General features: G+C 44.5%; 1 pseudogene; it reads left to right on the top strand.

The window, feature by feature from the left end:
• The window catches only part of LOC123055902 (cytosolic sulfotransferase 8-like), a 73,358-nt pseudogene extending 49,469 nt beyond the window's left edge, over positions 1-23,889 (top strand).
• Positions 23,890-26,694: the final 2,805 nt, after the last annotated feature.

Raw genomic sequence — 26,694 nt, 5'->3', positions numbered from 1 at the left:
CCTTCTCCTCTTGTTTTGGACTAATTTGCATGATTTGAATGAAACTAACCATGGACTGACTCTGTTTTTAGCAGAACTACCATGGTGTTGTTTTTGTGCAGAAATAAAAGTTCTTGGAATGAAACGAAACTTTGCAAGGAATTTTTATGGAATAAAAGAGAATTTCTGGAGCCAAGACCTACCGGAGAGGGGCCCCTGGGTGGGCACAACCCACCAGGGCGCGCCCCCCTCTCCTGGCGCACCCCCTCTCCTGGCACGCCCAGGTGGGTTGTCCCCACCTGGTGGCCCCGTAGACCCTGATACTGACGCTATGAAATCACATATTTCCAGAAAAAATTAGGGAGAAAGAATTATCGCGTTCCACAAGACGGATCCGCCGTCATCTCCTGTTCTTCATCGGGAGGCCAGATCTGGAGTCCGTTGGGGGCTCCGGAGAGGGGGATCATCGTTCTTCATCATCACCAACCCTTCTCCATCGCCAATTCCATGATGCTCCCCACCGGGAGTGAGTAATTCCATCATAGGATTGCCGGTAGGTGAGGAGTTGGATGAGATTCATCATGTAATCGAGTTAGTTTTGTTAGGGCTTGATCCCTAGTATCCACTATGTTCTTAGATTGATGTTGCTATGACTTTGCTATGCTTAATGCTTGTCACTTTGGGCCTGTGTGCCATGAACTCAGATCTGAACCGTTTATGAATTCATCATTATATCCATGTTTTAGATCCGATCTTGCAAGTTATAGTCACCTACTACGTGTTATGACCATTTACGGAATACATGCCTACATTATATTGACGAACTGGAGCTAGTGCCGTATCGCCCTAGGTTATAACTTTCACATGATGAATATCATCCAACAAGTCACCGATCCAATGCCTACGAATTTGTCTTATATTGTTTCTGCTAAGTTACTACTGCTATCATCACTGTTACACTTGCTACAAAAATACCACTATCACTGTTACTGTTACCGTTGCTACTGTCACTACTATCAAAACTATCACACTACTTTGCTACTGATCACTTTGCTGCAGATAATTAATCTCCAGGTGTGGTTGAATTGACAACTCAGCTGCTAATACCCTCAAATATTCTTTGGCTCCCCTTGTGTCGAATCAATAAATTTGGGTTGAATACTCTACCCTCGAAAACTGTTGCGATCTCCTATACTTGTGGGTTATCACCCACCATTTGTTTTTTTTCTCGAGAGAAGCCACAAGTGAAACCTATGGCCCCCGGGTCTCTTTCTCATATATTTGCCTTTGCGATCTACTTTTCTTTTGCATTTATTTTCAGATCTATTAAACCAAAAATACAAAAAATACTTTGCTGCACTTCATTTTATTTGCGTTCTATTTATTCAATCTATTACAACTTATTCCCGTCCGCGCACCGTTTCTGGCGCCGTTACCCGATAGGGATTGACAACCCCTTTAACACGTCGGGTTGCGAGTGGTTGTCATTTGTGTGCAGGGGTTGTTTACATTGTGTTGCTTGGTTCTTCTCCTGGTTCGATAACCTTGGTTTCATATCTGAGGGAAATACCTACCGCCGCTATGTTGCATCATCCCTTCCCTTTGGGGAAATACCGATGCAAGTGCATCTAGTGCCCTTAGTGACTTTGGTGTATTGAAGACTTATAGGTTAAGTGACTAATGCTTTTGTGAGTGTACACAGGTCTATAAGTCTATGAGGAGTTTCATATTTACAGAAAAAGTCGACCCCTAAAAATGAAGTTCTTCGACTGAAGACTTTGGATTTCTGAAGACTTTCTGAAGACTTTGAAAGTGAAGAAATTGGTGTGACCTTGAAGACTTGGTATTCATTTGAGGAACATGAAGCGTGAAGACTTTTGTTTTCATAGTTTCATTTTCTCTTTCTTGAGTCATAAGAAACACCATACTGTTAAAGGGGGTCGAGGAAATACTAAGGAAAAATTTCCATGTGATGCTCAACTCAATATCCTACACCGACCAATCCCTTCGAGTGAAGCCATTGGAAATCTCATACAGTTCAGTCATATTCTTCAGTGACAGAGACGAAGTTCTTCTGGTCTCTGAGGAATTTGTTCTGACTGAGGAGTTCGGAATTCGCCAGTGCGGGTTGCCTACACAGTGAGGAACATGATAGCCCTGAGGAATTTTATACTCAAATTTCCGACCGTTGTTGTGCTATGCGCCAGCTGTCCCAAAATATCTACCCACCTAACGGTCATATCATTGAAGGGCATTTATGTCTTATCATGTCGGGCTGCTCCCTAGGCTATAAATAGCCGCCCCTTCAACCACTAGCTGGTTGGCTGCTCCGAGAGAAACTGACATTTGTCATTTGAGAGCATCCCATCCTCCGAGGACTTTGAGCGAAAATCATCAAGTGAGGAAAACCCAAACCCAAACACCTACAAACCCAAAGTGATTGAGCATCACTGAAGAGATTGATCCTGCGTGGATCCGATGCTTGTTACCTTTGAAGACTGTGCTTCTTCCAGACGGTTAGGCGTCATGGTCTAGAGCATCCAAGAGGAATTGTGGATCGCCGAGTGACCGAATTTGTGAAGGTTCGGAAGTCACCAGAAGACTTACCACGAATGATTGGACGAGGTCTGTGTGACCTTAGTTCAAGGAAAATACGGTGAGGACTGTGTGTCCGGGACTGTGTGTCCTCAGGTTTAAATACCTAGCCGCTCCAACCAGATGTACAACTGAGACAGCAGTTGGAACTGGTCTACCAAATCATTGTCTTCACCAAGCTTACTGGTTCTATTTCCTCAACTCTTTCATTTCCTCATAACTGTGTTGTGCACTTGTTCATATCTGTGTTTGAAGACTTTGACTGAAGACTTTCTCAATTTCCTCAGTTCAATTTCTTCAGTCTGTTTGTCTTCATCCTGTGTTATCATGTGTTTACGCTTTCTGTACTCTGTTCCCGTCTTCATTTCATCATGATGACCATGCATGTATCCTGCTATGCTTACTCTTGAGTACTTATTCCGCTGCAAGTAGTTCTTCGCTAAGGAATTTCCTCACCCGCAAATTCCTCAGTGAAGAATTCATAAAAATCGCCTATTCACCCCCTCTAGTCGATATAACGCACTTTCAATTGGTATCAGAGCAAGGTACTCCCTTGTTCTATGTGATTTTTGTTTAACCACCTGGAGTTTTAGTTATGTCGACCGCAGGTATGAAGAAAGTGACATGCCCCATCTTTGACGGTCACGAGTATCCCAAGTGGAAGGCCATGATGAAGAAGCGCCTCATGGCGATGAACAGCGAACTGTGGACCGTCACTGAGATTGGTCTTACTAATCTGTGCAAGACGGCGGAAGCTGATGCTATTCGCAAGTACACTCGACTTGACATCATGGCGAAGGATATCATCTGTTCCTGCCTATCCAGAGATGAATTCAGGCGCATTATGCATCTTTGCAATGCGAAGCTTATCTGGGACCGAATCTCCGACATCTATGAAGGTCATCGAACTTGTCATGATCCCTGGTTTGAGGATCTCAAGGAATCACTCAAAACGATGACTTCCGAACCTGAACCATCATCTTCTGCACCATGCCTCATGGCAAAAGGTGCCAAGGTAACCGGATGTTCCTCATCCGAGTCTAGTGATGATGAATCTGATGATGATTTTGGACCTAGCTATACCAAGCATGTTTGTATTGCCACTAAAAAACAAAAGGCCTTGGAAAAGGTTCAAAACATGCTAGATAAAAGTGATGATATGTTGGGTGAAGAAATGGATCGCACTAAAACCTTGACTGAAAATCTTCAGAGACTTCAGTCTAGATTTGACAACCTTCAAGGTCATCATGACACTCTCTTATCTGATCATGAGAAGCTTTCTTATGAATTTCTTCAAAGAAAGCAAGATCTTGAGAAGCTAAGAGTGAGTTATGAAGATCTTCAGAAGGAGCGCGATTCATTACTTGCTCAACAAATCAGCGCCGCTCAGGAAGAATTTGTTCCTCCATGTTTGAAATGCATTGAACGTGAATCTGCTAATTCTTCACCTGAATGTTCAAATGCTTCTAATGCTACAAATTCTTTAACTGTCTCTGCTATCACTAATTCCTCATCTGAGGACATTGCTAGTATCACTGACGATGCAGGGCTGAAGGAATTGTACATGACAGGCATGTACAAAAGCCTCAAAGGGCATCAGACTCTTTGTGATGTGCTTAAAAAGCAGATCCTCAACAGGAACCCTAGGAAAGAGGGTATTGCCTTTGAGAGGAAACTCAATGCTGATGGTACATATTGGAAGCCTGAGCAGTACCCCAAAACCTCATGGGTTGCTGCAAAGGGACCTCCAGTTGATCCATCTAATTTATATGGCTTTACATGTGAATCTTCTCATTCTTCTGATGAGTCATTTGACTCCAACTATAAACTGTTCAAAAATCATAATGGTGAAGTATTTGCTAGATATGTTGGCACTAACTGCAGGAACGGTTCCCCTATGAAGAAAATCTGGGTTCCCAAAAGGTGCCTTGAAAGTGTTCAGGTGCATGTCCTCATGACACCACCTGTGAAGAATAGGAACCCCAGATCAAATTCTTCATATGGATCCAAGTCCTCATACGGATCGAATTCCTCACGTGGATCATATTGCTCAAAAGGATCAAAGTCCTCATATGAACATCATCGTGCTAACAACTCTGTTTTGCAGGGAAGAGCTAAGGGCTATGAATATGAGCATTATTCTTCTAATCATTATGTTCATAAGTCCTTGAAGAATTTCTCTGCTTATTCATATGCTTACCCTAACTCCTCTTATGTGAAACGAAATGGATTGTCTTCTATGCCACCTTTCTCGTATGGACCTTGCAGAGTGATGAACTCTTTGCCATCCCTTCAGATGTGGGTGGTGAAGAAAAAGAACTAATCTCTTATGCAGGGTCAGGTCTCCAGACGTGCTCAAACGTCTGAAGAATTTGCTGGAGACCTGAAAAGTGCCTGAAAGGACGCAGGCTAATCATGAAGAAATGAACTTTCATTTCTCACGTCCTCATACTGTTTTAACTGTTGCATTGCTTGATGAAATTGGTCTGATGAATTGTGATGTCATATTCTTCACTGATGAAGTATATGAAGTTCGTAAGCTGCAGTAATTCATCTGCAGGATGATCAACCCAAAGGCACTGGGTGGGTCCTCGATAGTGGATGTACAAATCACATGACTGGTGACAAGAATCTATTGATGGATGCTCCCTTATCACCATCGCATCTGAAGCATTTCATCTTCGCTGACAAAGGCAAAAGTCAGGTATTGGGTCTAGGTAAGGTTGCGATCACAAAGGATCGACACATGGACGAAGTCATGCTTGTCGAGTCCTTGGGATACAACCTCATGTCTGTCTCAATGCTTTGTGATCTTGATATGGTTGTTGTCTTTGGCAAGTATCGTTGTGTTGTGGTTATGGAAGCTGACAATTCCAAAGTCTTCGAAGGCTTTAGGAGAGGAGACTAGTATATTGTTGATTTCTCTACAGGACCGCAACCAGCCGTGTGCCTACTTGCAAAAGCTTCAGAAGACTGGCTATGGCATCGACGACTTGGTCATGCAGGCATGAGGAATTTGCACACGTTTGCGAAGAAGAAGCACGTCATTGGCATTCAGAATGTCAAATTCCTTAAGGATCACTTATGCGGAGCCTGTGAAGCTGGAAAGATGACCAAGGCTAAGCATCCAGCAAAGACTATCATGACCACTACTCGACCATTTGAATTGCTTCATATGGATCTCTTCGGTCCTAACCGTTACTCAATAGTCACAAATGATGCATCTCTCTATGGCTTTGTTATTGTTGATGATTACTCTCGTTACACTTGGGTTCATATTGTCACTTACAAACATGAAGTGCAGGAAGTCTTCAAACGATTTTCCTCAAGGGCTTCAACCAACTTCGGTGTGAAAATCAAGCACATCAGAAGTGACAATGGAACCGAGTTCAAGAATTCTGGTCTTGATGACTATCTTGATGAACTTGGTATTACTCAAGAGTTATCTGCTCCTTCCACTCCTCAGGGGAATGGCGTCGTGGAGCGCAAGAACAGAACTCTTGTTGAGATGGCTTGCACTATGCTTGATGAGTACAAGACGCCTCGTCACTTCTGGATTGAGGCAATTTATACTGTGTGCCACATCATCAACAGGGTATATCTTCACAAATTCTTCAAGAAGACTGCCTATGAACTCCTCACTGACAAGAAACCCAATGTGAGTTATTTCAAAGTCTTCGGTGCTAAATGTTGGATTAGAGATCCTCATCACAATGCTAAATTTGCACCAAAAGCACATGAAGGTTTTATGCTTGGTTACGGAAAGGACTCGCACACCTACAGAGTCTTCAACAACGTTCTTCACAAGGTTGTTGAAACTGTAGTGGTGCGGTTCGATGAAACTAATGGCTCGCAAAGAGAGCACCTACCCTCTGTGATAGATGAACCAGCACCTGAGGAAACTATCAAGTTCAAGGCTACTGAGGATGTCATTCCTACCGAAGAATCTACTGAAAAATTCATTCCAGAACGTGAAGAACATCGAGCTAATGCACCTAAGGAAAATGCTGAAGAAAATGGTGCTGAAGAAAATGCAGATCAAATTCCTCGATGACAACCAGCTCATCCTCGCATTGCAAAAGAAGTGCAAGTTGAAAAGATCATCGATGACATTGAAGCACCAGGTCCTCTCACACGCTCAAAAGCTTCACATTTATCTAACTTTTGTGGGCACTATGCTTTTGTCTCTATCACAGAGCCCACTAAGGTAGATGAAGCATTTCTGGAGCCTGAGTGGATTCAGGCCATGCAAGAAGAATTACATCAATTCGAGCTCAACAACGTCTGGGAACTGGTTAAACGTCCAGATCCTCGCAAGCACAATTTCATTGGCACAAAGTGGATCTACCGCAACAAGCAAGATGAAAATGGCCTTGTGATGAGGAATAAGGCACGGCTTGTAGCTCAAGGCTACACACATGTTGAAGGAATTGATTTCGATGAAACTTTTGCACCTGTTGCTAGACTTGAAGCTATTCGCATATTACTTGCTTATGCTAACCATCATGATATCACTTTATATCAAATGGATGTGAAAAGTGCATTCCTCACTGGTAAGCTTGAGGAAGAAGTATATGTTGCTCAACCCCCAGGTTTTGAAGATCCAAAGCATCCTGACAAAGTCTTCAGACTCAATAAGGCCCTCTATGGCCTCAAGCAGGCCCCTCGGGCATGTGAGGAATTTGCCTATATGATGAGTGAAGAATATCAAATCTCTATGATGGGAGAATTGAAATTCTTCTTAGGTCTTCAAATTCGTCAACAACGCAATGGCATATTCATATCTCAGGAGAAATACCTCAAGGATGTACTGAGGAAATTCGGCATGCAAGATTGCAAAGGCATCAAAATTCCGATGCCCACAAATGGCCATCTGTGCACTGATGAAAATGGTATTGACTTCGATCAAAAGGTATACCGCTCCATGATTGGTTCTTTATTGTATTTATGTGCATCTAGGCCAGATATTATGCTTAGTGTTTGCATGTGTGCCCGATATCAAGCTACACCGAAGGAATCACACCATAAGGCTGTGAAGCATATTCTTCGATATCTAGCTCACACACCAACACTTGGATTATGGTACCCCAAGGGCTCGGCTTTTGATCTCGTTGGATATTCTGACTCTGACTATGCTGGTGATCGTGTGGACCGCAAGTCAACATCTGGTACATGTCATTTCCTCGGACGATCTTTGGTCTGTTGGTCTTCAAAGAAATAGAACTGCGTATCACTGTCTACTGCTGAAGCTGAGTACATTGCTGCTGGTTCTTGCTGTGCTCAATTGCTGTGGATGAAGCAAACTCTCAAGGACTACGGCGTCAACATGAAGAATGTGCCTCTCTACTGTGACAATGAGAATGCCATCAAGATTGCTCACAACCCAGTTCAGCACTCGAAGACAAAGCACATTCAGATTCGTCATCATTTTCTTCGTGATCATGTGTTAAAGGGCGACATTTCTATTGAGCATGTGAAGACTGAAGAACAGCTAGCCGATATCTTCACAAAGCCCTTGGATGAGAAGAGATTTAGCAAGTTGCGGTGTGAGATAAATATCTTAGAATCTTCGAATGTTCTTTGAAAAGGACACTCATCCTAACACTTATGCAAAATTGATGACTTAGATGTGCAACACATGAAGAAACGTTTTTCTTCAAACAATGAAGAATAACACTCTAAGTGTGAAGAAATTAACGAAGAATTTGATTCTCAGAACCCTACGACAATTGTATGCGGTGTCTGAAATCATCATTCTTATATGGTGGGTCACACCACCACCAAAAGTTGAAAATCTTCAATTTGAGTTTTTCCTCAGTTTCGAAATTCCTTGGTTGTTCATATTCTTCAACTTTGCAAAATCTTCACTGTTTTCGCCATTTTTCTTCATTGGCTATATATATATATGAGTTTATGTCCTCTACAGTATTCACTTATGGCTAATTCTTCAAGTTGGTTTCTCTGCTAAGTGAATGTGATCGGACCCTTCCCCCTCTATGCTAAACTCAACCCAATCTATTCACAAATTCTTCATGTGCGTTCTATTTGAAACTCGTTCAAAATCTTCACTGTGTCCTTGTCAGCTGAAGAATTTGCGAACGGAACTTTTAACTTATCTTAACCAAATTTTCGGTTTTACCGCTCAAACCGTTCCGCATCCCATGAAATACTTATCTATTCACCCACGATCTAACACGATCTCCACTTCTCAGTACGTGGGTGACACGTGTCAAGCGAATGAGAAGGGTCAGGGGCACGTTCGTCCAAAATCTTCGGGCGAACAGTTTTTCACCGTGGCTATAAATACCCCCTCTCCCCTTCCTCACTTCCTTTACTCCGCTCGAGCTCTCTCCAGCTCGAGCTTCTCAAAGCCTAGCGCCGCCGCTACTTCATCGTCGCCGGTGAGGAACAGCTTCACTGCCTCGACCTCGTCGCCGCCGTACTTGCACCGGCCGCGGATTTCTTCACTCCGCCACCACCGTAGCTGTCTTCCTCCGCCAAGTTAGGGCGTGGAAGATCTGCACTGACGAACTTCACATCTCCACATCCCAGTTCATCATGTTCTTCGTTCAGGGTAATTAAAAGTTACTTTTACTGCCCTCTTTGATTCAAATGATTTCTATAAAATCTTCAAAGGTGTTTATTCTTCAAATTCTTCACACACTAAACACCTCACATGTCATCTGCTCTTGATTCATTTCTCTAAGCTATAATTTCTCTTCAAGATTCCTCAATTGTGCAGATTTCTGATCTGTACAACTCTGGAACCTAAGACAAAGAATGCTTAGTTAAATTCTTAAAGACTCATCTGGTCAAATTCCTCAAACTTGTTCTTTTTGAAAAACCTTCTGAGAACGCATATGACCTCTCCAAATTCCTCGCAACTATACTCTGTTCACAGGTACTCATGTCCGCTGCTGAATCTCTAGGTTCTCATCAACTTAACTCATTTGCAGCGTTCCTCGAAGAAAAGTTGCATACTTCTTCAGAGAATTCAATTGTTCAAATTCCTCATCTGAAGAAAATGGCTGATGGAAAGAAGCCACAGAAAGGAAGAAAGAGGCCTGCGGTCAACACTGCATTTTAAATCCCTGAGGATATCTATGCTGGGTACTGCACACCCCCTGAGGAAGATAAAAATCAGCGTAAGGTGCACATTCAGAAGATAGAGAGGAGATGGGCAAGAGAGTGGAGGGAGTACAGGTATGTGACTCCCAAGTACATGAAGAAATTCGCACTCAATCCTCCATGACCAAGACCTCCGTTGGCACCTAGCCAAGAAGCTGATCTCACCAGCCTCAAGTGTGCTGAGGATTATCCTGATGAATGGGCCAAGCGCCAGGCCAAGCTGGCTAGACAAGCCAGAGAAGCAGTGAGGAAATTCAATGAAGACGCTGCTGCTGCTGAGGCCTCTGTCAAGCCGAAGAAATCCATGGCAAAGAAGCCTGCGGGTAAGCCAAGTGCTTCACCTTCAATGCCCTCACGGCCAGAATCCTCAAAGCCCTCACGACCAATTCCTCACGCTGCTCCTGCTCCGACCAAATCCTCAGCACCTGTGCATCTTGCCACGTGCCAAAGGACTACATGCATCTCTATTGCCTCAGGAGCTTCAGCTAGTTCCTCAGCTGCTCCAAATTCTTCAACAGGACCCTCTCTGCTGAAGACAAAGACCACTGCTAGACGAGGTTCTCGCCCAAGTCCTCACAAGAAGCTGGTCGCCTTCCAAGTGCCGTCTGAAGAAGACGAAGCTGATGATGAAGAACTTGCTGAAATCATCAGAGATAGGCAAGTCAGGGCCGCTAGAGCCAAGGGCACAAATGTGCCTCTGCTTTTGGATCCAAAGTTGATCCTCGATTACATTGATCTCTGGCACAAGGACCCAAACACTCCTATGCCTGACTTCAAGCTGACTCCTGGCCAAAATCATATGCTAACTGCCTTCATCCAAGAAGAGAAATGGAAATTTGAGAAGGCCAGGCAAATCAAGAAAGCGCAGTACAGGAAGGAGAAATTCCTGAAGAACAACGTTGTCTCTATGACAACTGATGATCTTGTGAAGATCTAGTCTGAAATCAAAGTCCTCAGCGATGATTTCAATGCTTACTATGCTGATTGGCAAGGAGCCAAGGTCAGGTTTGTTAAACTGACTGAGAAGTTCACCTCCAATGTTGCAACCCCATCGCAACAAGAAATTCCTCAGACTGAAGCATCTACTGAGCCAACTGAAGAACATGCCAGCACCGCTGATGATATTCAGGCTGCTGAAGAAATGTGAGTTCCAGGGCTGATGACTGCATTCCAGCCGCTGATGAAATTGCCAGGGCATCCACCAGTGGTGCGCCTGAAGAAAATGAAGAGGTCAGGGCAACTGCATCAGTTGTGCCTGAAGAAAATCAACCACATTCCTCTGCTCCTCCTGCGCCTACCCCAACTCCAATCCTTCCATCTGCATCAGATGTGAAGAAGACCAAGGCTGCAGAGCGTGCAACAGTGAAGAAAAGGAAAGCATCAGCTTCTTCAGATTCTTCAGCTCCGAAGAAGATGAAGAAATTGACCATCTCATTTGCAAACCCCATTGATGCTGTTCCGATCTCAACCATGCCATCAAAGGACCGTGTTCTTTTTGATGAAGAATATGTGATCCCTAGCGGATCTGATGTAGAAAATCCTTCTGCTGCTTTGTCAGAGCAGATGGATGAAGAAATTGAAGTGGATGAAATCCCTTCAACTCCAGCTGTTTCCTCGCCTATGCCTCAGTTTACTGCTGAAGAGGCCGGCGTTGAAGAAATAGAAGATGAAGACGTGGACATTGGCTGTACCGCACCAGTGATGAATGATGACTTTTGGGAAAGTCAGCACCCCAACTCTCCACTCTTCACACCATTGCAACAAATTCCTCAGTCCCCAGCAACTACTGTTCAAATGGGATCTGATGAAGCTCATGCCACACCGTCTGTCCATGAAGAAATTCCAGCCACTAGTGCTGAAGAAACTGCTGCTGCTGAATCACTGAAGACACAGACGGGCACTGAAGAGGAACCAGAAATTCCTCAGCCTGAAGAACCTGAGATTGCGATTCCTGAGGTTGTAATGCAACTGCTGACATTCCTCTGCCCAAGCCAAAGGATCCATTCTCAAGGAAGCAAAAATTCAAGGCTAATGATTTCTTCGGCGAGCACGTATGCTTCACTGATTACAACCCCTATGACTCTAATCGCATTAGGAAGAGGCGTTTCTGGACTGCCAGCCAGGCAAATTTTTATTCCTCAGTGTTGTTCAACAAAGACAAAGTCTTCGATCATGAGTACATTCCTCACATGGATATGGAATCTCTGTCGTGTTTCGTGCCAGTCCTCAGTGTTCTTCACGATGCTGGGCTGTTAAATTTCTGCACTGATATATGTGATTGGAATGAAGAGCTCATTCTTCAATTTTATGCAACTCTGCACATCACCGGAGACTCTGAAGATGTGAATTCATGGGTGCTGGACTGGATGTCTGAAAATACTCACTACAAGGCACCAGCTACTGAATTGCTTCGTGCTTTGCATCTCAGTCCTCCCCTTGAAGCTGCTCGTTGCGTCTACAGTGAACCTGAGCTTACAGATCACTATATGCAAGTGCTGATGAAGCCATTGAAGCCAGGTCAGGCCCCAAGAACTAAATTCCTTGTGAAGGAATTGTTGTATGTGCCTCGGACTGTCTATCGCATTCTGACGAAGACATTGAGTCCTATCAAGGGCCACGTCTCGAATGAAGAAGAAGTCGTTGGCATCATGAAGAATCTGCTTTTCAATATCATTCATGGCGTTCCCGTCAACTTCCATGATTTCTTCATGAGGACTCTGGCCAATGTCGCAATGTCACCGTTTGAGTTGAAGCCTTATGCTCCGTGGATTATGAGATTCATCAGAACAAGGTCTTCACTCAACTACAAAGCTGATACACTAAACTATTTCAGCTACTTGCCCCCGATTGAAGTCCTCAAACGGACATTTTCCTCAGCTGATGAAAAGGGCAAGGCTACTGCTGTTATTGATGAAGGCATTCGTCCATTGGATGGTCAATTTCGCAAGGCTGCATTCTACTCCACCAATGATGACTCTGCCACCCATGACTCTGCCGCCAACGCAACCAAGCCAAATCCTCAAGGCACAGCTCCCAGGGTGATGACTGACCATGAGCTTCTCCTCAGTCTTCACTAGAAGACGATCTGAAGAACATGGGTCTCAAGGAGGACTTTGACTGGTCTGCACCTCCACCGAAGAAATACAAGAAGGTCAAGGTTCCTTCCTTGGTGGCCAGCTCCTATTCTTCATCGCGTGACACCGACGAGCATGAAGACTTGGACGACACTGCGGCAGGCCCTACATCAACAAACGACCCCAACAACGCTGGCGCTCCTTCATCAACTTGATATTCTTCAGGGGCGTTCGTCCTCATTTTCGAACCTTTTGGTCATTCGATGACAAAGGGGGACGAATTTGAGTTAGTCTTCAAGCGGGTCTATCTTTTATGGGTGTTTTTTTTCTAAGTTACAACTCTCGTTCTTCTGATGACTTTGTGGGATCGAGTTGTAAACTTAAAACTCTATGGTGGCCTGATACTTTTGTTGTTTCTTCTGCATGCTTATACCTCGTTATGTTATGCGTTTTTTTCTAAGTTACAACTCTCGTTCTTCTGATGACTTTGTTGGATCGAGTTGTAAACTTAAAACTCTATGGTGGCCTGGTACTTTTGTTGTTTCTTCTGCATGCTTATTCCTCGTTAATGTTATTGCACACATGCTGAATTACATCAGTCACCATATTTCATCATGCATTTCAAATTCTTCATATATTATGTCAAATGCGTGTATGAATTACAAGATATAGGGGGAGATCTCCATGATTCTACTCTTCAAGTGTGCATTGCTTCAAAAGCAAATTCCTCACTATGCACATCTTCAGGGGGAATTCTTCTATATCTTGCAATCAAATTCCTCAATATCAGTATTTACACTTCATATGTTTATCCCCGTCGAAAACTTAACCTATATTGTCATCAATCACCAAAAAGGGGGAGATTGTAAGTGCATCTAGTGCCCCTTAGTGACTTTGGTGTATTGAAGACTTATAGGTTAAGGGACTAATGCGTTTGTGAGTGTACACAGGTCTATAAGTCTATGAGGAGTTTGATATTTACAGAGAAAGTCGACCCCTAAAAATGAAGTTCTTCGACTGAAGACTTTTGATTTCTGAAGACTTTCTGAAGACTTTGAAAGTGAAGAAATTGGTGTGACCTTGAAGACTTGGTATTCATTTGAGGAACATGAAGCGTGAAGACTTTTGTTTTCGTAGTTTCATTTTCTCTTTCTTGAGTCATAAGAAACACCGTACTATTAAAGGGGGTCGAGGAAATACTAAGGAAAAATTTCCATGTGATGCTCAACTCAAAATCCTACACCTACCAATCCCTTCGAGTGAAGCCATTGGAAATCTCATACAGTTCAGTCATATTCTTCAGTGACAGAGACGAAGTTCTTCTGGTCTCTGAGGAATTTGTTCTGACTGAGGAGTTCGGAATTCGCCAGTGCGGGTTGCCTACACAGTGAGGAACATGATAGCCCTGAGGAATTTTATACTCAAATTTCCGACCGTTGTTGTGCTATGCGCCAGCTGTCCCAAAATATCTACCCACCTAACGGTCATATCATTGAAGGGCATTTATGTCTTATCATGTCGGGCTGCTCCCTAGGCTATAAATAGCCGCCCCTTCAACCACTAGCTGGTTGGCTGCTCCGAGAGAAACTGACATTTGTCATTTGAGAGCATCCCATCCTCCGAGGACTTTGAGCGAAAATCATCAAGTGAGGAAAACCTAAACCCAAACACCTACAAACCCAAAGTGATTGAGCATCACTGAAGAGATTGATCCTGCGTGGATCCGATGCTTGTTACCTTTGAAGACTGTGCTTCTTCCAGACGGTTAGGCGTCATGGTCTAGAGCATCCAAGAGGAATTGTGGATCGCCGAGTGACCGAGTTTGTGAAGGTCTTCATTTCATCATGATCACCATGCTTGTATCCTGCTATGCTTACTCTTGAGTACTTATTCCGCTGCAAGTAGTTCTTCGCTAAGGAATTTCCTCACCCGCAAATTCATCAGTGAAGAATTCATAAAAATCGCCTATTCACCCACCCTCTAGTCAATATAACGCACTTTCAACCGACGTAGCTTCAAGGAATATCAATGGCAGACCATGCTTAGGAGCCAGTTGAAAGGTTACTGAGAGCAGGCCAACCATTGATGATTACAAACAGCAACGCATGTAGGTCAAATTCCTCTTGGTCGTGCTCATCCCACACACGTACACCTTTTCCATTCCACAGCTGTAAAAGTTCTTCAACTAATGGCCTTAGGTACACATCAATGTCGTTGCCGGGTTGCTTAGGGCCTTGGATGAGCACTGGCATCATAATGAACTTCCGCTTCATGCACAACCAAGGAGGAAGGTTATAGATACATAGAGTCACGGGCTAGGTGCTATGATTGCTGCTCTGCTCCCCAAAAGGATTAATGCCATCCGCGCTTAAACCAAACCATACGTTCCTTGCGTCACCTGCAAAGTCCCCCCATGTTCTCTCGATTTTCCTTTACTACGACCCGTCGGCGGGTGCTCTCAACTTCCCGTCTTTCTTACGGTCCTATTTGTGTCATCGCATCAACTTGGCATGCTCTTTGTTTCTGAGCAGACGTTTCAACCGTGGTATTATAGGAGCATACCACATCACCTTGGCAGGAACCCTCTTCCTAGGGCGCTCGCCCTCAACATCACCAGGGTCATCTCGTGTGATCTTATACCACAATGCACCGCATACCGGGCATGCGTTCAAATCCTCGTACGCACTGCGGTAGAGGATGCAGTCATTAGGGCATGCATCTGACTTCTGCACCTCCAATCCTAAAGGGCATAGAACCTTCTTTGCTTCGTACGTACTTTTGGGCAATTTCTTATCCTTTGGAAGCTTCTTCTTCCATATTTTCAGTAGCTTCTCAAATCCGTTGTCAGATACAATACTGTCTGCCTTCCATTGCAGCAATTCCAGTGTGGTACCGAGCTTTGTGTTGCCATCTTCGCAATTTGGGTACATCCCACGTGCGAATCGTTGTTTAAGCACGAAAATGGAATAAAAAAGTAAGTTCTGAGGAGAACTACCCCTTCCTATTTGTTTGTCCACCACTACTTCGCGTCTTTGTTGGACCGCCAGCGCGAACCCTTTTTTGTGATCCTCTAACATGCGATCGAACTTCAACTTCTCCCTTTCACTTTGGCATTGTCTCTTTGCATCAACAATGACCCGACGAAGATCGTCATCGGGCACATTGTTTGGTTCCTCTTGATCTTCAGCTTCCCCCGTTGCAGCATCACCGTATTCAGGGGGTGGATAGTTGTCATCGTCCTCTTCTTCTTCGTTGTCTTCCATCATAACCCCTCTTTCTCCGTGCTTGGTCCAAACATTATAGTGTGGCGTGCATGAAACCCTTCTCAAGTAGGTGGATGTGAAGAGTTTTCGAGTTAGAGTAAGACTTCGTATTCCCACAGATAGGGCATGGACAACACATAAAACCATTCTGCTTGTTTGCCTCAGCCACTTCGAGAAAATTATGCACGTCCTTAATGTACTCGGAGGTGCGTCTATCACCGTACATCCATTACCGGTTCATCTGCGTGCATTATATATAATTAAGTGTGTCAAAAACCATTACAGAACATCATGAATAGAGAAGTGACCAAATTAATAGAAGTTCATGATCACATTAGGTTCATACATAGTTCACACGTAGTTCTCATTGAACAACATATAGATCTCTAGAGCATCTAATTAAAACATACATCAAAACTATGTAAAACATTTAAATACAACAACAAATGCGATCATAATCGCAACTAAGGTAACAATTGATCCAACGGCATAATGATACCAAGCCTCAGTATGAATGGCATATTTTCTAATCTTTCTAATCTTCAAGCTCATTGCGTCCATCTCTATGTTGTGATCATCGACGACATCCGCAACATGCAACTCCAATGCCATATTCTCCTCTTCAATTCTTTTCAATTTTTTCTTCAAGTAATTGTTTTCTTTTTCAACTAAATTTAACCTCTCGACAAGATGGTGGGCTGGAAATTCCTGTTCACATACCTCCTAGATAAAAACATCTATGTCACGTTGGTCGGCATAATTGTCATAAACACTAAATGAAACAAATAGTTATAAATGATAATATACCACATCCGAATCATAGATAGGACGAGGGCCGACGGGGCCGGATACCAAAACCATCGCACTATATCATAACAAACAATAATAAAAGTGAGAAAATTATATAAGTATCTACCTAAATCATACAAGTAAGAATTTTTTCTTTTAGACAAAAGATAAGAACAACAGGCTCATCATAGTGGTGCCGGCGACAAGATCAGCGCGGGCGATCGATGGCGGTGAGGACGGGGACGGGACAGGACGGACCGCCAAACCTAGATGAATTTTGAGGAAAATGGAGCTTTGACAAGGAGCTTCGAGAGGAGAAAACTTAAGTGTGGCTCGGGCATTTCATCGAACACCTCATGTGCATAGGAGGTGAGCTAGAGCACCACAAACCTCTCCCATGGCCCAAAAAAACAGAGTAGTGGCTCTATTCGCGGGCAGGGGCGGGGGTATATATAGGCTTCTCTTTTGTCCCGGTTTGTGGCTAAAACCGTGACTAAAGGACAGAATTTGGTCCCGGTTCCAGCCACCAACCGGAACTAAAGGTGATGGGCCAGGAGCGAGGCCCATTGGTCCCGATTCGTGTCTGGAACCGGGACCAATGGCCCCCGAGGCCCGGCCGGCACCCTGGCCTCACGAACCGGGACTGATGCCCCCCTTGGTTCCGGTTCGTGAGTGAACCGGGATTAATGCCCTTACCCAGGCTTCAACGAAAGCCCTGTTTTCTACAAGTGAAAGCAGATGGAAATGATCTGATTAAAAGCAGGGAGGTTGAGACATTGACTCTGTTATTTATAAAATTGTTTTGATGTGCCTGGTTAATAGGCTTCGGCCTCTACTTGATGATCTTGTTTCACCGAATCAAAGTGCTTTTATTTCAGGAAGACTTATCTGTGGCAATGCGATCATTGCTTTTGAGTGTGTTCACTATATTGATTCCATCCGGGGTGATGATGTTCCATACTGTGCTTACAAGCTCGACCTTTCAAAGGCCTATGACCGTTTTGATTTGACTTTTTTGGAGAAAGCTCTTATGAAGTGAGGCTTTGCATAGACATGGGTTTCTATTATTATGGAATGTGTTTCATCAGTGAAATATTCTATTAAATTGAATGGCAAACTTCTGGAGAAATTCTCCCCATCCCGGGGTTTACGTCAAGGTGATCTGTAGTCCCCTTTCTTGTTCTTTTTTGTTGCTGATGCTCTTTCTGCATTATTGAACAAGTCAATGGCGGACCATGCTTTGGAGCTAGTTGAAAGGTTATTGAGAGCAGGCCAATCATTGATGGTTACAAACAGCAATGCATGTAGGTCAAATTCCTCTCGGTCGTGCTCATCCCACACACGTACACCTTTTCCATTCCACAGCTATAAAAGTTCTTCAACTAATGGCCATAGGTACACATCAATGTCGTTGCCGGGTTGCTTAGGGCCTTGGATGAGCACTGGCTTTATAATGAACTTCCGCTTCATGCACAACCAAGGAGGAGGTTATAGATACATAGAGTCACGGACCAGGTGCTATGATTGCTTCTCTACTCCCCAAAAGGATTAATGCCATCTGCGCTTAAACCAAACCATACATTCCTTGCGTCACCTGCAAAGTCCCCCCACGTTTTCTTGATTTTTCTCCACTGCGACCCGTCAGCGGGTGCTTTCAACTTCCCGTCTTTCTTATGGTCCTCTTTGTGCCATCGCATCAACCTGGCATGCTCTTTGCTTCTGAGCAGACTTTTCAACCGTGGTATTATAGGAGCATACCAGATCACCTTGGCAGGAACCCTCTTCCTGGGGCGCTCACCCTCAACATCACTAGGGTCATCTCGTCTGATCATATACCACAATGCACCGCATACCGGGCATGCGTTCAAATCCTCGTACGCACCGCGGTAGAGGATGCAGTCATTAGGGCATGCATGTATCTTCCGCACCTCCAATCCTAGAGGGCATAGAACCTTCTTTGCTTCGTATGCACTTTTGGGCAATTCTTTATATTTTGGAAGCTTCATCTTCAATATTTTCAGTAGCTTCTCAAATCCGTTGTCAGATACACCATTGTCAGCCTTCCATTGCAGCAGTTCCAATGTTGTACTGAGCTTTGTGGTTCCATCTTCGCAATTTGGGTACAACCCTTTTTTGTGATCCTCTAACATGCGATCGAACTTCAACTTCTCCCTTTCACTTTGGCATTGTCTCTTTGCATCGAAAATGACCCGCCGAAGATCATCATCGGGAACATTGTCTGGTTCCTCTTGATCTTCAGCTTCCCCCGTTGCAGCATCACCGTATTCAAGGGGCGGATAGTTGTCATTATCCACTTCTTCTTCGTTGTGTTCCATCATAACCCCTCTTTCTCCGTGCTTGGTCCAAACATTATAGTGTGGCACGCATGAAACCCTTCTGAAGCAGGTGGATGTGAAGGGTTTTCGAGTCAGAGTAAGACTTCGTAGTCCCATAGATAGGGCATGGACAACACATAAAACCATTCTGCTTGTTTTCCTTAGCCACTTCGAGAAAATTATGCACACCCTAAATGTACTCGGAGGTGCGTCTGTCACCGTACATCCATTCTCGGTTCATCTGCATGCATTATATATAATTAAGTGTGTCAAAAACCATTACGGAACATCATGAATAGAGAAGTGATCAAATTAATAGAAGTTCATGATCACATTAAGTTCATACATAGTTCACACATAGTTCTCATTGAACAACATATAGCTCTCTAAAGCATCTAATTAAAACATACATTGAAACTACGTAAAACATTTAAATACAACAACAAATGCGATCATAATCACAACTAAGGTAACAATTGATCCAACGGCATAATGATACCAAGCCTCGGTATGAATGGCATATTTTCTATTCTTTCTAATCTTCAAGCGCATTGCATCCATTTTGATCTTGTGATCATCGACGACATCTGCAACATGCAACTCCAATGTCATCTTCTCCTCCTCAATTATTTTCAATTTTTTCTTCAAATAATTGTTTTCTTTTTCAACTAAATTTAACCTCTCGACAAAAGGTTCAGTTGGAATTTCTATTCACATACCTCCTAGATAAAAACGTCTATGTCACGTTGGTCGGCATAATTGTCATAAACACTAAATGAAACAAATAGTTATAAAAGATAATATACCACAGCCGAATCGTAGACAGGACAAGGACCGACGAGGGCGGATACCAAAACCATCGCACTATATAATAACAAACAATAATAGAAGTAAGAAAATTATAAAAGTATCTACCTAAATCATACAAGTAAGATTTTTTTTGTTTTAGAAAGAAGATAAGAACAAGAGGCTCACCATAGTGGTGCCGGCGACAAGATCGACGCAAGCGATCGACGGCGGTGAGGACGGAGACAGGACAGGATGGACCGCCAAACCTAGACAAATCTTGAGGAAAATGGAGCTTGGACAAGCAGCTTCGAGAGGAGAAAACTTAAGTGTGGCTCGGGCATTTCATCGAACACCTCAAGTGCATAGGAGGTGAGCTAGAGCACCACAAACCCCTCCCACGGCCGGCCAAAAAAATGGAGCAGTGGCTCTGTTCGCGGGCGGGGGGTATATATAGGCTTCTCTTTAGTCCCGGTTTGTGGCTAAAACCCGGACTAAAGGACAACATTTGGTCCTGGTTCCAGCCACCAACCGAGACTAAAGGTGATGGGCAAGGAGTGTGGCCCAATTGTCCCGGTTCGTGTCTGGAACCGGGACCAAAAGTGTCAGACGAACCGGGAACAATGGCCCCCGAGGCCCGGCCGGCGCGCTGGCCTCACGAACCGGGACTGATGCCCCCTTTGGTCCTGGTCCGTGAGTGACCGGGATTAATGCCCTTACCCAGGCTTCAACCAAAGCCTTGTTTTCTACTAGTGAGAGCAGATGGAAATGATCTGATTAAAAGTAGGGAGGTTGAGACATTGAATCTGTTATTTATAAAATTGTTTCCAAGTGCCTGGTTAATAGGCTTCGACCTCTACTTGATGATCTTGTTTCACCGAATCAAAGTGCTTTTATTCCGGGAAGACTTATTTCTGGCAATGCGATCATTGCTTTTGAGTGTGTTCACTATATTCATTCCATCTGGGGTGATGATGTTCCATACTGTGCTTACAAGCTCGACCTTTCGAAGGCATATGACCGTGTTGATTGGACTTTTTTGGAGAAAGCTCTTTTGAAGTGAGGCTTTGCACCGACATGGGTTTCTATTGTGATGGAATGTGTTTCATCAGTTAAATATTCTATGAAATTGAATGGAAAACTTTTGGAGCAATTCTCCCCATCCCGGAGTTTATGTCAAGGTAATCCGTTGTCCCCATTCTTGTTCTTATTTGTTGCAGATGCTCTTTCTTCATTGTTGAACAAGTCAATGGCGGACCATGCTTTGGAGCCGGTGGTTATTTGTCGGAACGCGCCGGCAATATCCCACCTACTATTTTAGATGATTCCCTCTTATTTTTTCGTGCAAGTGCTGAGCAAAGCTATAGTTGTGACGACTACTGGGCAATTGATTAATCCGTCGAAGTGTTCCATTCTTTTCTCTGGGAATTGCCCTAGCACGATTTCACAAGAGGTAATGGGTATTTTGGAGATCACTCTGGAAATATTTGATCCTAAGTATCTTGGGTGGGCAGTGCCTACGGGCAGAATGCATAAATGATGGTTTCAAACTATTCAAGCGAGACTAACTAAGAGGTTGGTTGACTAGAGCATGAAACATATGGTGTCCTCTAGCAAAGAGATTCTTATTAAATCAGTGGCTCAGGCGATTCCCACTTATGTGATGAGTTTCTTTAAACTCCCTTATTCAGTTTGTGACAATCTTACAAGAATGATGCGTCAGTACTGGTGGGGAGTTGAGAATGGTCGAAGGAAGATGGCATGGGTTGCTTGGGACAAGCTTACTCTTCCAAAGCAGAAAGGAGGCCTTGGTTTCAGGGATATGAGGGCCTTTAATCAAGTACTCTTGGCCAAGCAAGCATGGCGTTTGATTGTGAAACCAAATAGTCTATGTGCTCATTTGTTGAAGGCTACATACTTCCCTAATGGTAATTTGGTTGGTACGGTATTTTCAAGGAATTCTTCTGCAGTTTGGAACGACATTGAGCACAGTCTAGTGTTGCTGAAGAAAGGTCTTATTTGGAGGGTGGGTAATGGAAGGTCAATTCGTACATGGAGGGACCCGTGGATTCCCTGAGGAATCCGTTTCTTCCCATTACCCCTAAGCGGAATTGTAGACTGAACAGAGTGTCAGACTTTCTTGGTGGCAATGGTGTTTGGAGGGCGGATTTGTCGAGTCTACATTTTTCCCTCTTGATGTGGCGGTAATACGACATATCCGGATGTCACCAAGGCAGCATGAGGATTTTATTGCATGGCATCCCAACCCCAAATGGTGCTTCTCCGTCCGTAGGGCCTACAGACTCGCTATGGAGGAACATGATACTCTCTTTGCGCCGGCAGCCTCTAGTTCTAACCCAGATGGCAACCGACGAGTGTGGAACTTAATCTGGCAGGCGGCCGTGCCGCATCGTATGCGTACAGTATCATGGAAGGACATTACAGGGGCACTAGCCACCGCGGTGAGCAAGCATAAGCGGCACTTGGCTCACAGGGCGACTTGTACAATCTGTGGTAAGTATGATGAGGACTCGTTCCATGCACTTGTCACATGTGATAATGTGGCCACTCTTTGGGATACTATGAAAGAGGTTTGGTCCATACTTAAAAAGGAGCAAGTTGTGCACACGGGGGATGAGTGATTGTTGGATCTATTGGATCAAAATACTAGTGAGGTACAGGATATGATCATCATGCTACTATGGAGGATCTGGTACTTGTAGAATGAATTATCGCATGGTAAAGAAATCCCTTCCGCTGAAACGTCCAAGACATTTTTGTGTAGCTATCTTAGTTCTGTTCGCAATGCAGCCAATCTCACCATAGAGCAAATTATCAGAGGGAAATCGCCTCTGGAGGGCGCATTGCAGCCAGTACCGATCAAGGCACTGCCGCCGGATACACCATGGCAGCCACCACCACCTGGCTGGCTTGCCTTGTCAGTGGATAGTTCTTATTCAGCGGAAGAGGGCTCGGCGGGAGCAGGCATGATCCTACGGGATAACTTGGGCTCTGTCATTTTTTTCATCATGTCAACTATTATTCTACTGCAACAATGCTCTGGAGGCGGAAACTCAAGCTATTAAGATTGGAATGTCTATGGCTATCGAATGGTCTAACCTTCCGGTCTTAGTACAATCAGACTCGATGGTGACCCTTTCTTCTATGACTGATGCCTCACTTGATAAATCACCCAATGGTCAATTGGTCAGGAAGATCAAGAACTACATGCTGCAGAGGGAGTTTAAACTAGTGAAGATCCTGAGTTCACATAACATGGTCTCACATTGTCTTGCTAATTATGCCCGAACGACTCATAGCACCGCTTGTTGGTTGCGACGGCCACACCCCTTCATTCATAATCTTGTATTATCGGACTGTAAGCCTGTTACTTTGGAATAAACTACATTTAAACCCGCAAAAAAACGGCCACGTGCAGGGGAGCCCAAGGATATGCTGGTGTCCATGTGGCATTTTGGCAATACCATCCACCCATGCGAGTTCTCCGATCTGTTTGAGATTGTATCCGAGGGCAAAACCATAGATGGCCCCATGTGGGACCACGTTCTCGGTTACTGGAGGGCAAGCAAAGCCACTCCGGAGAGGGTCTTTTTCCTGAGGTACGAGGAGATTCCGCTCAATCCAGTTGCCAATGTCATCAAGCTGGCACGGTTCCTCGGGGTGCCATTCTCAGCCATCGACGAGGCAGCTGGGCTTTCAGCAGACATCGTGAAGCTGTGTAGCATTGAGACGATGAAAGGTCTAGAAGCGAACAAGACAGGCGCCTCCGGCCAGTTTTAGAAGTTCCCGCATGAAGCCAACATCAGGAAAGGGGTGATTGGAGACTGGGTGAACCATATGACGCCAGAGATGGCGCAATGCTTGGACGCCATTGTTGAGGACAAGCTCCATGGGTCGGGGATGTCTTTTGGATCTTAAAACGGTCGGGGTGGATGGAATACAACACATGTGGATTTGCTATTTATTTACTCCACATTGTTTCTCCGCCTGATCATTGTTTTGTTGTTCTACTGCATGAAATGTCCCACGCAGAATAATTCGGGCGTGGGTATGTGCAGTTTCAGTTTTGGTCTATTTTGTGTTTTATTTTACCATTTATTACAACACTAACTAAATTTGTTATAAATATTTCATGATACGTTTAGGGGCTGAACTTTGTGATTCATTAATCGCACATGGTCGTGCATAGCGGCGCTAGCCCTTTGGAGCTTCGTTCGCGAGGCACTAGGACCTGATTGGGAGGCAGGGACCTTGCAGAGTTCCTGCAGGCCAGAGCGACGTGGGTTGGCCGCAAACGCCACCTATTCTGGCTTATCTTTGCGGCGATGACTTGGACCCTTTGGATGACGTGAAATAAGATGGTGATTGAGCGGATCTTTCCGAGATGTGCCTCTGACTCGTTTTCAAATTTCTTGCCTTCTTGCAGCTTTGCACCCACTTGCTAGGCAGTGGGATCGTGACCACCTTGGGGTGATGTTGGATACGCTTATGGCTTCCGCACGCCGTTTGTCCGCTCCTTAGGAGCTTTTTGGAGGTTACCACTAGGTGGCCTTTTTTCCGTTTCTTTTCTCTTTCTTGAGCATGAATGTCCTGTGGCCCCAGCCGCCGATTTTCGTTTTCATGGATGCTATTTGGTTGTATGGATGATTGCTTTATCTATAAAGCGGGGCAAAAGACTAATTCGAGGGGGAAGGTACTACTACCAGTGAGGGAGACAACGGGGGTTGGTTAACGGGGGCATGGTTCCCCCCATGCCGATCTTCTTTTCTGAAAAGACCCCTATACAGTATATGGACTGGTCTATGAATTCATATGGATGACCCCCTTCCAACGTTTTACATGTTCCATGGCCCCCCCTCGAATAAATTTTCTCCCTCCGTCCATGGGTATTACCTTGTGCGATGTGCTAGTCGGGTTTTTGGAGAGAACCGTTTGCGATATGTCTCTTGTTTTAGATACATGATGATGTCTTTTTGTCCTTTACCAAAAAATATAAAGCTGATCCCTCAAAATATTTGTGTGGCATTTGGTCCCTCAAGTATCAAAACCAGGTAAGTTCCCTCCAAAGCCTGGTTGGCGGAAAACCTGCCATGTGGCAGCGGTTTTCTTTCCTCTCTCTTCTTTTTGTCCCTCACTCTCAAGAGGCATTTCATCAAATAGATCACGTGCAAACGTGCGGCAGCTGCATCACATGTTGAGTCCAGGTCGCACCTTCCCTCGCCGGCGAGGAGTTTTTTACTGACAACCTAGACAAGAGCTGTAAGATGACATTCCAGTGCGCATTTACTAACGATGACGACATTCCTTGTACCATGCTCAGAGAGTGGCCGACGGTGATGACCCGAGGTTGTGCAGCTGTCGTTGCCAACAACAAACAGCAGCACGACGATACGAGAGGAGGGATGCGCCAACTTGGGGCGCGCAAGGAAGTTTCTGGAGGATCTGTGCATTGAAGATGATATGCCACGGCGACATTATGCTTTACATGAGCTCGTCTACGGCAGAGTGATGAGGGAAGGGTGGTTGGGTCGCGTCTCTAGCCAACTTAGAAGAGAGTCAGAGTTTGTGGGGTGTCCCTGGTGCTCCTAGCGAGGGGAAAAGGCGAGGGGGAGCTCGGTTACTCAGGGGCCTCGATGTGGCTATAGGACAATGTCGGTCGTCCGACAATGCACGGCTTTGGTTTGGAATTGCTGGATGCAAGGAAGGGGAAAGCTAGCTAGGCGGCTCCCTAGGGAGCCTGTAGCTGACAGGAATTGAAGAACAGGGCAGGGGCTGCTTGGCATGATCATGGTCGTGCTGGTGGCTGAAAGCACATGCACTCCCTTGTTGGTTTTGATAATTCATGTCAACATATATATTATTGGACTGATATGTTCCTTTAGTATATTCAGGATAAATTCAACCTAGGCATAACTTTAGGATGTGAAATTGAACCCCTCAAGATGCTAAGGAAAAGTGTTGGTCAATTATGCTTCAAGACTTCATTTTATGTTTAAGTGATTCAAAATCACATTGAGTCCATAGGTATACCAATACTATCAAACAGTGACGAGGTTGTGATCATAGACTCACTGCTCAAGTGCTTAGAGACCAAGCTCCAAAAGCCTCGATCAAACTCTAACATTCCATTATGTCCAAAACCCCTTTTTAGAACTTATGTCCAAAACCCTAAGTGAAACTCGGACTAATCGAACCACTGTCATCCGATCTCATGGTGTTACTTATGACATAGCCGTTTTTCAGACTACTATAAGCATTTCGTCCGAATGCCACTATGAGTTCACAACTACGAATAAGCATTCCTTCGCGAGCAACCTACACCGAAAATATAATGCACATGGCCCAATGTGCATAAAGCTTGTGCCTTTTTCTTGACATATATAATGCACATGGCCCAATGTGCATAAAGCTAAGGAAAAAAACACGAAGCACATATCCATTTCAGCTCGATCAGACCCATGTGGTTTCAAGAGGGCACGGTGAGAAGTTTCGATTTCTGTCGACGTCACGGGACATGTCTACTTCTAGATTTTCATGGGATTGACAGAGGCAAAGAATGTCATGGCGGCTGCGATTGGAAGACCTGAAGAATTGGTGGAGATGGGCTTTGGATGCGTTGAAGGCTTTGTTTCATAGGTTGTACAGGCATGGCTTGCAGGGCATTCCTGTCCATCCAGACACATGATCTGTGAGCTTGGTGATTGCTGAGTTGCAATAGTGGCC

This window comes from Triticum aestivum, chromosome 2D (genome assembly GCF_018294505.1).
Source record: "Triticum aestivum cultivar Chinese Spring chromosome 2D, IWGSC CS RefSeq v2.1, whole genome shotgun sequence".
NCBI lineage: Eukaryota > Viridiplantae > Streptophyta > Magnoliopsida > Poales > Poaceae > Triticum > Triticum aestivum.
Note: the sequence above shows the minus strand (reverse complement) of the source record. Positions and strands in the feature narration are given on the sequence as shown.